Source organism: Dipodomys merriami, unplaced genomic scaffold (assembly GCF_024711535.1).
Source record: "Dipodomys merriami isolate MVZ:Mamm:240054 unplaced genomic scaffold, mDipMer1.0.p SCAF_2, whole genome shotgun sequence".
In the NCBI taxonomy this organism is placed as follows: Eukaryota; Metazoa; Chordata; class Mammalia; order Rodentia; family Heteromyidae; genus Dipodomys; species Dipodomys merriami.
Genome location: NW_027203381.1, coordinates 79,029,539 through 79,044,989, shown reverse-complemented (window position 1 = coordinate 79,044,989; position 15,451 = coordinate 79,029,539). Strand labels below are relative to the sequence as shown.

Here is a 15,451-nt window from a genome sequence, read left to right as displayed (position 1 = left end):
CCCTGGTAAACCTATAACACCCATGTAGGTTAGTTACTACCTAGTGGCTTTAGGATTTATGGCAGTGTTGGTCTGATGGTTTCATAAAAGCAATGATCTGTTAATGATCTGTTCACAGTTTTCCTATCTAGCAATCAAGAGCCCTGATATTATCTCTTTTAATCTCAGTGTGGTCATAGTTTAAAGCTGTAGGGCTATTTTTATTTATTTTCATATTTAACCTTAATTAACTATGTGATGAATGCAAATAAAAGGTATTAAGAAGTCAGACTAGTTGAAAATAATTTTCTCATAGTAAGCCCTTCTTCACAACCTCCATAATTTATAATTTACAGAGAGAAAATTTACACACATTTTCATAGAGAAAAATTTACAGAGAAATTTCTGAGAACTTTTTAGAGAAAATTTACACAAATTTTCTCTTGATCCAGAAATGTGGAAAACTATGATCAAATTTATGAATATTTTGAAGATACCTGAGATAAAGCATGAGAAGTTCTAAGAATCAGAGGAAATACACAGCATACTAGTGTCATCAAGAGTAGTATGGATGGGACTGGGAAGGTGGCTCAGTGGTAGAGTGCTTGCCTTGCATGCATGAGGCCCTGGGTTCGATTCCTCAGCACCCCATAAGCAAAAAGAAAAAAGCCGGGAGTGGCGCTGTGGCTCAAGTGGTAGAGTGCTAGCCTTGAGCTGAAGAGTTGAGGGACAGCGCCCAGGCCCAGAGTTCAGGCCCCACGACTGGACCAAAAAAAAAAAAAAGAGTAGTATGGATGCCCCATCACATAGATAGCAATGTATATATGTATATATATGCACATATATATATATATATATATATATATATACATGAAAAATGTATACACATGAAGACTTCCTAAATTTTCATTACTGCCTGTCTTTAGGTGTGTGTGTCCTACTCTAGTAGCAAGTGTCATATAACTCAAACTCAATTATTTACATGACTTCCAGAAAACTGTAAACCCTGTAGACAAACAGCTTAGAGAATGCAAAGAGTGAATGATATGTAAGTGGTTGAGAACACCAAGACTCTTCTTACCATGTAGGTCATGAATCAAGGTCATAGAATTAATAGGAAGAGTTGCTACTTTTTAAAAGTAAATTGCTTCGAGGCTTTAAGGAGAATTCTTAATGAATTAATATTTTATTTACAAGTTTATGATCTAGACATCATTGAAGTACTACAACTGAGCATTATATCATAAGCATAACTACAGACAATATTTTTTGAAAAAACAGGTATTAATGTCTTGATTTTTTTGCCTGTATACATAGTGGTCTGCATAAAGGGATTCCAGCTTCTAGAGCTTCTCATTTTCTTCACAAATGACAAACTAGCACATGCACACTGGCACAGGGAAAGAAATTACTGCTAAGGTCACATTGTAGCCTTCAAGCTCTGGAGGCCAAAGGTACTAGAAACATGGAAAGGCAGCTGAAAACTGCCCCTTCTAATGTTTGGGCATTGTTTCTATAAGGGAAATTACTTTTCTCTGTGAGTATATGTGTAAATATGCATCTGCTAGTGTTTTGGCAACTCTTAGTTACCTAAATTAGTTTTGATCAACACTGTCGGATTTTTAAACCCACCAACATAATAAAAGCAAGTTTGAAAAAACACAAACAAGCCCTACAGTACATTGTGTGCTCTGCTGTTCCAAGCCTCGGCTTCAAGACAAAAGGAAGCGAGACTTTGTCATTTGCTAGCTGTTAATAATCAAAAGAAGATCTGCCAGACAAGCTCTTCGAGGGCTCTGTCTGTCTGGACCAGGTATATACTGCAATACACAAAGGGCTTTGCAGGGGGAGAAAAATGAGTGTTCATGGACAATGATGCAGCTTTCTTAATTAAGATTTTCATTACTGATACATACATTAAGTTCTGCAACTGCAAGAGCCAAAGCACTGTCATGTGCAGGTAGATGTCCCTGATTCCATCTTCAAGCAGTAAAGCTAAAACATATTAAATGTGCTCCCAGCAAATGTTGTGGGAGCCAGGAGAGCTCCAGAAATATTTCTGTTGGAATGCAGAGAGGCCTATTAAGAGCAGATTTGTAATGCATCTCATAGCAATAGAAAAGCCCATATCAGTCTACTGTGCGTGTGTGTTCATATGTATCTGCATGTGTGCGCATGTATGAGAGGCATTTAAGGTTCTATACCACACACAAAAATAGCTGGCAATGTCCTAGGAAAATAATCTTTACATAATAACAAGAAATACTCTTAAACATGCTTGATCTTTCAGTATATCAATGCTTGTTGTCCAGAAAGGAAATAAGTGACTGATTTGGGACGGCTTTTGGAAGACAGCAAAGATTCATGTTCACAATTGGTCCCAACTCCACACCTTCCAGGTCACTCATTCTGTTTTCCCTCCATACCTAAGCTGGTCTGTAAGTCAGCGTGGTCTCCCAAGGCGCACAGTTCCCAATAATCTCATTGTGGTGTGGGAAATCTTTATTCTTAGACCAAGTTATTTTTGTGAAAATAATTTTATCATAAGAAGAAACTAAAACCCTATAAAACCAAGAAATGGATGAAAATCTGTAGCCCCTGGTTTTGATTCTATTTTAGCTAACCCCTAACTCATTGTAGCATGGCTGGAGGAGTTACATTGCTCATTGTTGTTGCTTTTCCCTTTCTATTTGCACCTTTTCCTGTTTCAAAATCTGTGTCCACTCTTAGGAGGCTGTTACATTTCTGTCTCTCCTCTAACAAACACCTCTCTTGGTCATTAGTGGAACCGAAATTAGAGGTAGGAAACTTAATGCAGGATTGTTTTATTATAATAATTAAAAGACGCTATCTTTTGAATGTGTCCTCCCCATATACACATACTAAAACTACTGTTTCTGCCTTTCGCCTTACCTTTCTTTTTCTCTTACCTTTCTCTCTTCTCCCTCCTTCCCTCCTATAATTCCTTCCTTCCCTTCCTTCTTTTCCCTCCCTCCCTCCCTCCCTCCCTTCCTTCCTTCCTTCCTTCCTTCCTTCCTTCCTTCCTTCCTTCCTTCCTTCCTTCCTTCCTTCCTTCCTTCCTTCCTTCCTTCCTCTCCCTCCCTCCCTTCCTTCCTTCCTTCCTTTTTTTTCTTTCTTTTTTGAGGTTCTGGCATTTGAAGTCAGGGTCTTACACTTGCTGGGTAAGGCAGTCTACTACTTTCTACTACTTACAATGCCTCCAGCTCGCTTTTTGTTGTACTTACTTTTTAGGAAGAATATTGTTTTTTGTACCTCCACTGGCTTCAGACTGTTGTCCTCCTACTCATGCTTTCCACAAAGCTGAGATTACAGCTGTGAACCACTATGCCTAATTAGCATACTGAAATGTAATAACCCATGTGATGGTATTGAGGGGGGACCTTGAGGAGGAGAGAGTTGTAGTCATGAGAACAGAATCTTCATGAGGTAGAGATGTGAAGGAGCTCCCTCCCTCCCTGTGTCCTTCCACATTCTGTCATGTGAGGATATAGCACCTATTTCTTCTGCTATATAAGGACATAAGAGGTATCATCTTGGAAGAGAATCTCCCACATCAGAGTTTGAATCTGCTGGTACCTTGATCAGGGAGAAAATTTTTGCTTATAGGTAACTCAGCCACAGATATTTTGGTACAGTAACACAAATATGCTAAAGAAATCATTTAAACATACACATTTCTCATCGTTTTATTTCCTTCCTTCCTTCTTTCCTTCCTTTCTTATTTCTTTTTCCTTTCTTTTGTTCATTGGTTCTTTTTTATTTTTTCTGGCTGGCTGGTCCTGGGGCTTGAACTCCTGGCCTGAACTCTGTCCCTAAGCTCAAGGCTAGTGCTTTACCACTTGAGCCAAAGTACCACTTCTGGCTTTTGCTGGGTAGTTTATTGGACATAAGAGTCTCATGTACTTTACCTGCCTGGGCTAGCTTTGAACCGTGATCCTTAAATCTCAGCCTCCTGAGTAGCTACAATTACAGGTGTAAGCCACCCGTGCCCAGCTCCATTTTTTTTTTTTTTTTTGGATGGGGCAGTACTAGGGTTTGCAATCAACATTGTGAACTTGCTAGACTAATGCCTTTCCTCTTGAGTCATGCCTTCATCCCTGTTTCTGCTGGTTATTTTTGAAACAGGGTCTGTCCTCCACCCAGGTGTTTTCTGAGCTATCATCCTGTGTCTACTTTAGGCTTTAACAGGAATAAGCTACTATCAGCTTCCCTCCATGGAAATGAAATCTCAAAGACTTTTCTTCTTGAGCTGGCCTGGAACCACAATTCTCTCAACCTCAGCCACCCACCTAGCTTGGGATGGCTGACTGATACGCCCTACCATGCCCAGCTATGGATTGAGGAAGAGTCTTATAAATTTTTCTCACTGGCCTGGGCTTGCACCTCAATATTCCCCTTCTTAGCTTCTCAAGTGGCTAGGATTACAGACATGAGCCAGTAGTATCTGGCCCACCCTTCTCTATTTTCTAAGAAGAAATAAGCCAGGATCCAACACAAAATAACTCAAAAAGAATTCTTCGAAGCGTATCTTGGTTTGACAAAGGGGAATCTCCAAAGAAGAATGGTCAGTAAGATTTCTCTTGGATTACTGCACTAAGATTCAAATCTCTGCAGTAGTTTTTGGCATACAACATGCATGAATCAATCGTCTTTTCTGTGTAGATCAGAAGTTTGGGTTGGGGAGTAAAATATACTTCCTGCTGTGTTTTAACTGGTCTGGTATTTATATAGATGAGCAATATTAATGGCTGCTAGTTACATGGCAATGAAAAAAGTGGTTCTTTGAGAATAGATGGATGAATGGTGTACAAAAACTATATGCACTGTACTTCACTAACACTAAGTGGTGTTAAGATTATTTTTAATCTTCATATGAAAAATGCTATACTGTAAGACTGATAGAAGGATAGGTATTGATGAAGGACCAATATAGGGGAAATTATTCAATCATGATAGTTATGGTTAAAGCAGGGGTGGGATGGGGAATCCCATAAAATTAGCTGTTGGGAAACTTTTCATTACTTATTTTTATGCTTCTTCCTTAGCTTATACTGAAGGATAATATCAAAGATTTAGGTATGCCTTTTACTTGTATTCTATTATAAGGCATACACCTCTCTCTTTCAAAGTACATGATCAGTTGTAAATTAGAGTTGGTTATTATTTTCCATGTCCCAAAAAGTTTAGAAATTTATGAGAAGGGACTAAAGGTGGAACCTATTTTAGCTCTCCACAGTGCAAAAGGCCTGGAGAGCTCATCAAAATAAATATCTGAGTAAGGCAGTTACTGTTGATTTGTAGTCACTATCCTATATTGGAAGGAATGAGTAACACTGATCTGACCAAGTATGGAAAAAGACAACAGGATGGACCTAAACTCTTAAGTTTATTATTATAATACTTCTTTACAGTTTGCCTCTGCAAGTGTTTGAGTAAAAATGAACACACAGGCTCCTTATGTATGAGATAAATACCAATATGTGTATATACACACATAGAACCAAGTTTTGAATAGAAGACTATGGGAAAGAAAAGGGTGAAAAGAATATGAAGAACACTCATAGTGTTAACACAGCTATGTTACAGAAGCGGTTTTCTAAGAGCATCATTAAGAAGGCAAGGTATTTAGCACAAGGTACACTGAGTCAGCCTCACAATCTCTTACAGCCATGAGCAGTGCTGAAGCCTGGTCCATGTGGCGTGTGAACACTCAGGGAGAGAACACGTGATTACTAGCCTAGTTCGTGCCATGCTCTTTAGTTAGTCTGGCCTAGAGGGACCTTCTTGCCTTGCTTCTTCTTCCCTCCTGGATGCTATTATTTAAGTGGATTCAAGGCACACATGACTTTCATGGATGTACTTTTCTGGAAAAGGAGGAAAGAGTGCCCTGGAGCCCTTATCTTCTGTAACTGGATTTCCTGTGGTGAAGGAAGGCTCTTGAAACACCCAGAGCATGCACTCTGAGAGCCCCGATCTGACCTGTCCTAAAATCCAGGCAAGACACCCTGTCACAGTTTGTACTGTGGATGCTGGAGTGACGCTGTCAGTATGGCACTCCCGTCTCTCTAGAGTCTTGCACTTTCCCTGGAGTTGCTGAAAAATATTCCATCTCATTAAGTATGTAGTCATACACATGGGAGCCAGAAATGGGGGAAAGGTGGAGGACAATGATGACATGGCCTCTAGCACTTTCTGAGATCATCCAGAAATTTCTATTTAAATCTGGTAGAAAAAATAGTGTCAATCCTGTCCTGGAGACATGGATAAGGCGATGCTGCCAGCGTGTATTTTTCCCTTCTTGATAGTTTACTGATTCTGGAGTCTGATGGCAGCGCGCAGATGAGCATTTTCACATTTGTATGAGTGAACAACTTGTCTGTGTTCTCATAAATATATGTAACCAGGAAGAAACTCCCTAGCCTGTCTTGAAACACCACAGTTCCCCAACTCGTGCTTTGCTGCCCACTTCACAGTATTCCTGGCAGGATCATAACGGTGGGTCTGAGGTCATGTGACCTCAGAGTAAATCACGTTAAGGATCTAAGAACTTGTTAGACTGCTTGTGCCCTCCCCAAGTAGCTAATTAAAATAAAAATTAAATTAATAAAACAACTTTGAAGATATAAACAGTAGTGATTTAAAACAAATTGATAATGTAAATAACAAAACATAAATAATTTTAAACATTATGTGTAAGTGCCAATCCAGAAAACCACTCGGACACACTATAAAAGAAGAAGAAGAAAGTATTTATTATCAGCCAAAGCTAACAGGCTATCTCTCACAGAATAGAGAGTAGCAAACTGCTCTCAGAGCCATAGAGGTAGATACAGTGTCAACAGTCTGAAGGCAGAAGAAGGGGCTGGGGCAGGAAATCTTTGTAGTCACAGCTGGACACTGGAGGTATCAGACAGCCAGGGAAGGACGGTCTACAGCTGGCTTTCAGCCAGGGAAAATATCCTGTATCTGGCACGTAGCAAAGTCAATACATCTTACAGCTGTCATTGTAGCCAAAAAACATCCTATAGCATGATGGGGCAATACATTCTAAAAGTGGCATTCTTCTAAAAGAACCCGTGTGTGACTGGCACTGGGCCTCCGGACTCTGTTGCTGACGCAGCCGGGGCCCATGGGAATAGACATCTGTGGCCGGGCCTGGCTTGTGGATGACCCAGGGTGAAGGCTGGCAACCCAAAATGGGGGTGAATAAGCTTACCTTACTACTAATAGAAATAATTAAAAACTATTTTCATTGTTGATTTATAACCAATTTGAAAGTGGTATGTCACAAATATTTTTCCCAATTAAATTTTTTTCTATGAAAAATTTCATTTTCATGTAATAAATTTATAATATTTTCAAATTTTCAGGCTTTGTTTTTTTACATGAAAAATGCATTTCATACACTTAATATGAAAAGATTCATTTATAGGGGAGAATTAAAATGGAGAATAACAGGATTCATGAAGATACCATTCTTTGTTGGTAACAGTATAAATTGATAAAACTTTATTGGCATTATAGTTTATATATTATAGTATATATAGTATAGTATATACATACACCTATATATACACATATATACATATGAATACTATATTGCCAGTATACATATACTGTACTGTCTATATATATGCATATGTGCATGTGTATATATATATATATATATATATATATAGTATTGCCATAAATATAGTATATGTATTTTACTTTGGTAGTTCCAATATTTAAATTCAGGAAATAATCAGATGAGTATATAAAAATACATGCAGACATGTGTTACTGTAGGAGTATTTAGTAAAAAATAAAGATCTCTGTATCTCAAATGTCCACTGGTAAGTCATTACTGAGTCAATATAGGATCCATATAGTTGATTATAATGTTGCTGTAATGATAATATAGACCTGCTTTTACTAACATGTAAAAATGACTACTACAATGTTACATGAACAAGGAAGCTTACAAAACAGAAAGTTCCTTTGCCTTTTATTATAGAAAGAGAAAGACAAAGAAGAGGAAAGGAAAAGAGACAGATAAATGGGTATGTATGGAAATACACTTCCTAAGTGTTTACCGTGTTCATCTTTGAGCTGTGAGATTTTGAAAGAATTTCACTTTGTTCTTTTTTATATACCACCAATGTTACAAATTGAGGCACAATTAAGTGTATACTTCTTAGACTAAAATGTATAATTCTTAGAATAAAATGATAACTTTTTGGTAATATATTTTTTCTTCCTCTGCTATTTTTTTGTTGTCAAGGTGATATACAGAGGGGTTACAGTTACATAAGTAAGGTAATGAATACATTTCTTGTGAAACTTATTACCTCTTCCCCCAATTTTCTCCTACTTTCCCTTCCCCTCAACCCCCCGCCCCAAGTTGTACATATCATTTCCAACATATTGTCTTGTGAATATCGCTATTGCCTTGGTTCCCCTCTTGTCCTTTGTTTCACCATTCTGTTGTTCCCCTTCCCTTCCCTAATTCAAATAGACATATACAATACCAGGGTACCAAAATCAAATACAATGACAACAGAGGATATACCGTAGGGAGAAGAACATACAAAAGAAATCAAGAACATACAAAAAAATCACATAGTACATTAAAATCAGCAACAACAAAGAAAAACTTCTTGTGTCCATATCTTAGAGTTCATTTTGCTTAACATCATCTCATATGGTCATATGTTCATAGCTATTTGAGTTATTCTGCTCATCTGCTAAGATTATCCTAGACATATTTTTCCTTTCGGGTAAAGAAGAGCTTAGAGAAACTTTGCAATATGTACTTAGAAATTCCAATAGACTTTTATTGTCATTAATAATTACTAGCTCTTTTTAAGGGTGATATCATTGCCTGACCACTTTCTTGGTGGCTGATATTACTGCCTACTTCAAATTTCCTTTGAATTTGACAAAGGAAATTCATGATTCAATGTGATGCATTGTTATGCTTACATTAAAGGATTTTTTTTTTCAGTACTATGGTTTGAACTCAGGGCCTTTTGCTTGCTAGGCAGGTACTCTACCAGTTGAGCCACACATTGAGCCTTTAAAGGATTTTCAAATACAAAACTTTGAAGTCCTAGAAATAATGTAAATATTGATAGGGTATAGTTTAGTAAATTCTGGGGTTTTATATACAGTAGAATGTTATTTACACAGTGATATTCATCATAAATTTGTAATTACACAAGGAAGTATTTATCATATAGTATTGAGTTAAAATCTTATATATCCTTATACAAAAATGTATATTGAATTAAATTCTAACAAAACCTAGGGCAGATAAGAAAGTGGTTGAAGAAAGTGTTAATAGTAGTTTTTCCTATGCTGCAGGATTATGGATGTTTTCTGCTTACTCTATATTTTCTTAATATTTTACAATAAATGGGAATTATAGAATCATGAAAAAAGTAAATATTAAAAAAATACAGCTGTTTCACTCAACAGCTGCCAAACTTCACCCCAGATGTATCTGTAATTTTGTTTGGAGGCAAATGGTCCTAATGACATTTCCTACAGGGATCAAGCAGAATAGAATGTACTTATATATAGAAAGCCATCGCTGCCACTACCTCTTTCTAAACTGTCATTTTATAATTTCCAGCATAAATCTGAATGAAGGATACTACTTACAGTGGGAAATTAGGAATTTCTACCTGCCTCTGATCTCTCATATATTGCAGCAGCTGGAGTTGTAGTATCTGTAATTCTCTGGTATATCTCCAGGTCTGGGAGCTGTTTGTGGAGGGTAATGGTCAACATTAGGAACAGAGGCTCATTTACTGATTTCAAGTGAGAATTCCCTTGAATAAAGAGGATGAGAGGCTACCTCAGGTTTTCTGTAATCAAGTAGCATTTATTCTCCCCTTTCTACCTCTACCTTCTTTTTCCTTTCTTTCCTCTCTCATTCTAATCTGTTCTCTCTGTCTCTGTTTCTCACCCTCCATCCCCCATAGTAATAGGGTTTGAACTCAGGACTTTACATTTGCCAGGCAGGATCACTATCACATGAGCCATTCTCCCAAACTTATTGCTTCACGTTTTGCATGGGATGGTTATTTATGCTTTCTCCCTAATATCTGAGAGGATAGACATGCAGCACTCTGCTCAGCTTTCCATTGGTTGAAATGGAGTCTCATGAACTTTTTGCCAAGATTGTCCTTGAATCTCAACCCTCCCAATCTCAGCCTCCTCAGTAGCTACGATTACAGATATGAGGCAATAGGTCTGGCTTTCTTTTCTCTTTTTTAGTCTTCCAAAAAGTTAGATGCCAGATCTTAAAATTTAGAGACATTTCACATTCTATGAGATTGCCAGTAGATGATCCAACTGTCAATCATATATGTAGGTGTATATGAGAGGACTGGTAGTAGATGGAGAGTAGATTGGGAGGGGGAGTAAAACAATTATTTGGTACTTCCAAGGAACGGGGAGTTGGAGGTGACAAGGAGCTGGGCCTTCTACATGGCCACGAGACTACTAGTAAACTTCTTTGGTCAACTTGTAATTCTATTTGTCCCCAGAACAAGTACCTCTACTTTCACTAGATCCCCTGCTCCTATTGGTACAAGCTCCCCATACCTGAGTAGCCAGTATGTGAGATAGATACCTTGTGACCTGTCAGCAGCAAATCCATACAAGAGCTGGCACCCGCCCCATCCTTGGCTTCCTTTTCCTCATAACAGAGAAGGCATCCCTCCTTTGCTCCTCCACTCTCTAGCCTTACCAGGAATCATCCCATCTTCCTCTCACTCCTGCATATTGAATCCTCTCTACTGTGTTCTTCCCAAAGACATACAAAACCTAGAAGTGTTTCCATTTTCTAAAGCTTCTTTTGACCTTGCTTTGCCCCTCAAGGTATTATTATACTAGCACAGTTTCCTTTCTTCTCAGCAAAACTTCTAAGAGTTGCTGACATTTGTTCTGTTTCTTCACCTCTAACTGTCTCCTCATCCCATTACAAACAAGTTACTTTTCTATCACTTAAACAAAACAGCTTTTATCAAGGCCAACAGGAAATCCAAAATATTGTTTCCAGCCCTTGACCTATCTGACCTTTTAGGAGTACTTAATGCTGCTGCCTGCTATCCCTGAAGCTTCTCTTGTCTTTGGTACTACTGGTTCATTTTCCCTCCCTCCCTCCCTTCTTCTCTCCCTTCCTTCTCCTGGTTTGAGACATGGCCTTCCTATGTATGATAAAGCCTCCTAAGTACTGGGATTACAATCATGGACCACCATGCAAAGCTGATTTTTGTGTGACCATTTTAAGCTGTTCCTTCTGAATAGACTTTTAAGGATTTCAGTTTTCTCTACTAGGTAATTAGATGTCTATCAAACCCCGATGCTAAGAACTTCCATGCCAACAGCTTCATTTGCTACCCAATGTTGATTAACCTAGAACTTGGAGAACTGCTGTGACTGTGTCTGCTTAGACAGGTGAGAATTTTATTAGAGCTCTTGGCTCTGGTTCCCATTTTGATCCCCACTCCGGATTCCTTTCTCTTGTTTTCTCGTCTGTGTATATCCACGTTGACCAAAGGAACTTCCTCACGCCTAGTTTCTAGAAGGAAGTTTTCTAAACACTCCTCACCTCTTGCTTCATTCCTTCTACTTTCCTATGGGGATGAATCAGCCTTGTTGCTACGACAGCCCTTGGCCCATATTTCTCATTTAGGTATAACTGGATCAATCAAATCTTATAAGCACAGGAGTTTCATCCCTTTATCCTTCCTGTTTTTACTTGAACTAGTGAGAGTCAGTGATCTGGAAAAGTGTTCATTCTTTGTAGAGCCACATTTTTCCTTTGGAAGGCTTATCTAAAGTTTAGAGTAAAGGGGGTCAAGGAGCAAAGTTTGCCTCTAGAACTAAGCCACATTCTTTTGAAAAAATTATTTTTATTATCTTTAAGTAGTTGCACAAAGGAGTTTCCATTCAACAAGGTAGTTTATGAATACACTGTGTTTTGATAATGCAATATGTCTAAAAATTTTTTATTCTCTTGCTATCATTTTGTTGTTGTTATTAGTATTGGGGATTGTACCTAGAACCTCCAATTTGCTAGGCAAGCACTCTTTCACTTGAATCATGTCCCCAGACCGTTTGTTTGTATGTTTTTGAGACATAATCTTATTGACGTTCCCTGGGCTAGCCTCCAATTTAATATTCTCCTGAGTAACTGGAATTATATATGTGCTCTACCACACTTGGCTCCTAGTTACCAATTCTTTTGTCTTTTTCAATAATAGTTTTAGAACTTGGATGGGGAATGTTAGTGCTAAAGGAAGATATCAACACGTAGGTCTATGTTTTTGTGTAAAATATAATTATCTTACTACTATTACTATTCTTCTTCTTCTTCCTCTTCCTCTTCCTCCTCCTCCTTTTTCTCCTCCTCCTCCTTCTTCCTTTCCTTCTTTCTAGCCATCTTTTAAGATCCATATGAATTACATTTTATGTGAAAATTTCCAGCCTTAAAGATTCCCTTTCAAGAATGAAATGCTCTAGTACTTCCTGGATTATGTCATTCTTTTTGGAACTTAGTCATTTATTTTCTTTCATGCATACAAAAACCACTCAATGGTATAAATGCTTTTGCTAACTCAATTTTAAGTTCCTTTAGAACAAGCAAGGACAGTGTCCTATTTTATATTTTAACTCCCCACTAAACATGATTCCTTATAGTTAGTAAGTGCTTGATAAAATCTATTGGATAAGTGTGAGTGCAGCTGACTTAATGTTCAGGTTCTGATTTAAAGGTCCAAGTTGTAATGGATATGAGTTAGTGGCTGGATGGTTTTCAAAGGGGCTGTAAAGAGGGGGCCAAAGAAAGAAAAGGTTAGAATGAATGTATTCTTGAGTTGTGAATTTGTATATAGCTGAATTTGTGTGTGTGTGTGTGTGTGTGTGTGTGTGTGTGTGTGTGTGTATGTGTGTGTATGCAGTGTTGTGTTTCCACCTTCCTAATCTATTCCTCCATTTTCTCTTATGAAAAATATATGGAACTCATGCTCTGGTAGGTAAAAAGGCTAAAAGCAGGGCAAGCAAAGGGAGATAATGTTCCTGGATAGTAGATTCACGTATGTTAATTCTCTGAATTAGTCAAAAGATTTAAAAAAATAGCCACTACTACCACAGCAGGGGGAAAAAAAATGAGGCGAAAGTGTCCTGAAAATGGTGTATGAGCATTGAAAGACAGTGAATATTTTAAAGATCACTGAATTTAATTTATTCAACCTAAATGCATAAAAGTACAGGTGGGGACATTATTTATGCAGGTATATGCAAATCACTTTTATAAAATAGGCAAAGCCCTTCTGCTTTTTATAAGTTGCCAAGGTGGTTCCTGATATTTTAAAAGCTATGCACCTTTAATGTAATTTCCTAAGAGTTGGAATCCCTTGTAAGAATCACAGTCTTTGTTAGTGCAAGTTTATTTTTTTCCCCTCTCCTCTGGGACATTTACAAGGCTCTTATAACCATCACAAAAAAGAGTGGTTTCCACAGAGATGTGACTGGAAAAATCCCTTGGAAATTGCTGAGGAGCAAGTCACAGTGTTCAAAGCAGAGAACACAGGCTTTGAAAACATGAACCCATCTGACCTCTTGAATTGAGTACAGTGAATTCCTGAGCTCTGAAACATGGGGCCCGGCTGTGCATGCCATATTGGTGCTATAAGACTGGCAGTAGGTTGGCTGTGGCATGGTCTATTTCAAACTCCTTCACAGTGCCCAGTGTTGCATGTTCCCAGATGACATTTGGTTGGCAGAAGCTGGGCCTCCAAAGCTGGCAGTCTGGAATGTAGCCCACTGTGTTTTGACAAACACATAATTGACCATCTGATCACCAGCCTACGTGCTGCACTCAGGTCACTGGGGGACCTGGGCTTTCAAAGGTCCCTGCTCCTCATCTTGTTCCTCTTCTCAAACCTTTCTCTAGAAAGCACTATATGAAGACTTAAACACACCCACGCATCTCTCCCATTTGCAAAAGAGAACATGGTACGTGAGACATAAGCTGTTGAAAATTTCCTTTAAATTGTCCTGGCAGCCCCAAGTGAACAAGAGAAAAGCACGCTTATGGTGAACTCTAATTCAGAGAGAAGGAATGAATATACTGAATTGTTTCAACACCCGGCTGTGCATAAGTTGCCATTCAGTTCAATGGTTTGGAAATTCTGCTCAGAAAAAGGCAGCAATGGGAAAATGATAGCAAATGAGGGCACGGATTGACTTTGGGGAGACATTATTAAACGGTTTCATTTTCAGGTGAAAGAAAAGGACACTGGCCATGTCTTCCCAGATCCCTTTCCCCTGCCCGATGCCCATGGGCAGAAGAACCACTACTACCCCCGCCCCCCCCACCTCACCTGTCCCAACAGCTCAGTAGGAAGCTTCTAGAATAAGTTCTGATTCAAATTGGAGTCTCCAGTAAGGCTCCTGGAAGGATGTATTTTGGTCTGAAATTTGGCCTCATACAACACATCAGCCTTTCTCCTAGAAGGCAAGGATTATGCAGTATGCCAAGATATGCTAGCATTGTGCAAATGTTAATGCCTATGCCAATTCGCCCTATCATTCCACCCCCAGAATACTGAACAGGCCCTTGAGTTTCACCTTTGACCTGGTTTCCCTATTCTCAGCCAGCCATCTGTACTACTACCAGAGTGCTCTTCCTAGGACATACATTTGCTTAAAAGTCTCTCCAGTCTCCTTGAGTCTGCAGCAATGAGTCCAATCTCCCTTGTTTGGTCCTCTATCTGCCTCTAGATCTGCCTCCTGCTTGCTTCCAGCTCTGTCTCTCAGTTTTCTTCTTTAACCACCATGTTCTAGCCACATGAGACAACTCAGGGCTTTGGATCTGGCTGCTACTTGATGCTTCCTAACGTATAAATGCTCTTGGTATTTTCCTGATTATGACCCTTTTTTTCTTGTCCCTCTCCTATATTCACTGGTAAACGTGTTTTTACTCTTTGATCTGAAGAACCATTTTGGATGCCTATCTACATGCAGGTGAGCACTCTTTAATTCTCTGCTGACATAGGTAATAGGCTTTATTCATTTATTTGTCTCCCCTATTAAACTGTGATATTATATTTTATCTTTTGGCAGTGCTGGGAACGGAACCCAGGGTCTCTGTGCCTGCTAGACAAGTGCCCTATCACCAACCTACACCTTCAGCTCTAGACATGAAATTCTTAACAAAAGGAAGCATTTCTTATTTTAGTTCTCAGAATCAAGCATAGTAACAAGCTTTCCATAAATGTTTGTTGACTGAAAATTAAATAAAGAGCCATCAAAACTAAGCGAAGCAGTACCATCCATTATTTATAAACATGGCAGGAAACTATCAGCAAGTTAATGAAAGCAGAAGATCCCAGGAGTAAGGCACTTTCTGATGGCTACCACATGGGATAGTGATTGGTTGGGGTGACAGCGAGAG

The 15,451-nt window shown here is 38.7% G+C and overlaps 1 protein-coding gene across 17 annotated transcripts in view; it reads right to left on the bottom strand.

The window, feature by feature from the left end:
• The window catches only part of Zbtb20 (zinc finger and BTB domain containing 20), a 730,255-nt gene that overhangs the window by 169,820 nt on the left and 544,984 nt on the right, over positions 1 to 15,451 (bottom strand). Inside the window, exon 8 of one of the 17 annotated variants that reach the window (XM_070030177.1) lies at positions 9,669 to 9,747. The exons of the other annotated variants lie outside the window; for them this stretch is intronic. The gene's annotated coding sequence lies outside the window, so the exon portion shown is untranslated. The remainder of the gene's footprint in view (positions 1 to 9,668; positions 9,748 to 15,451) is intronic. 17 annotated transcript variants of the gene reach the window in all.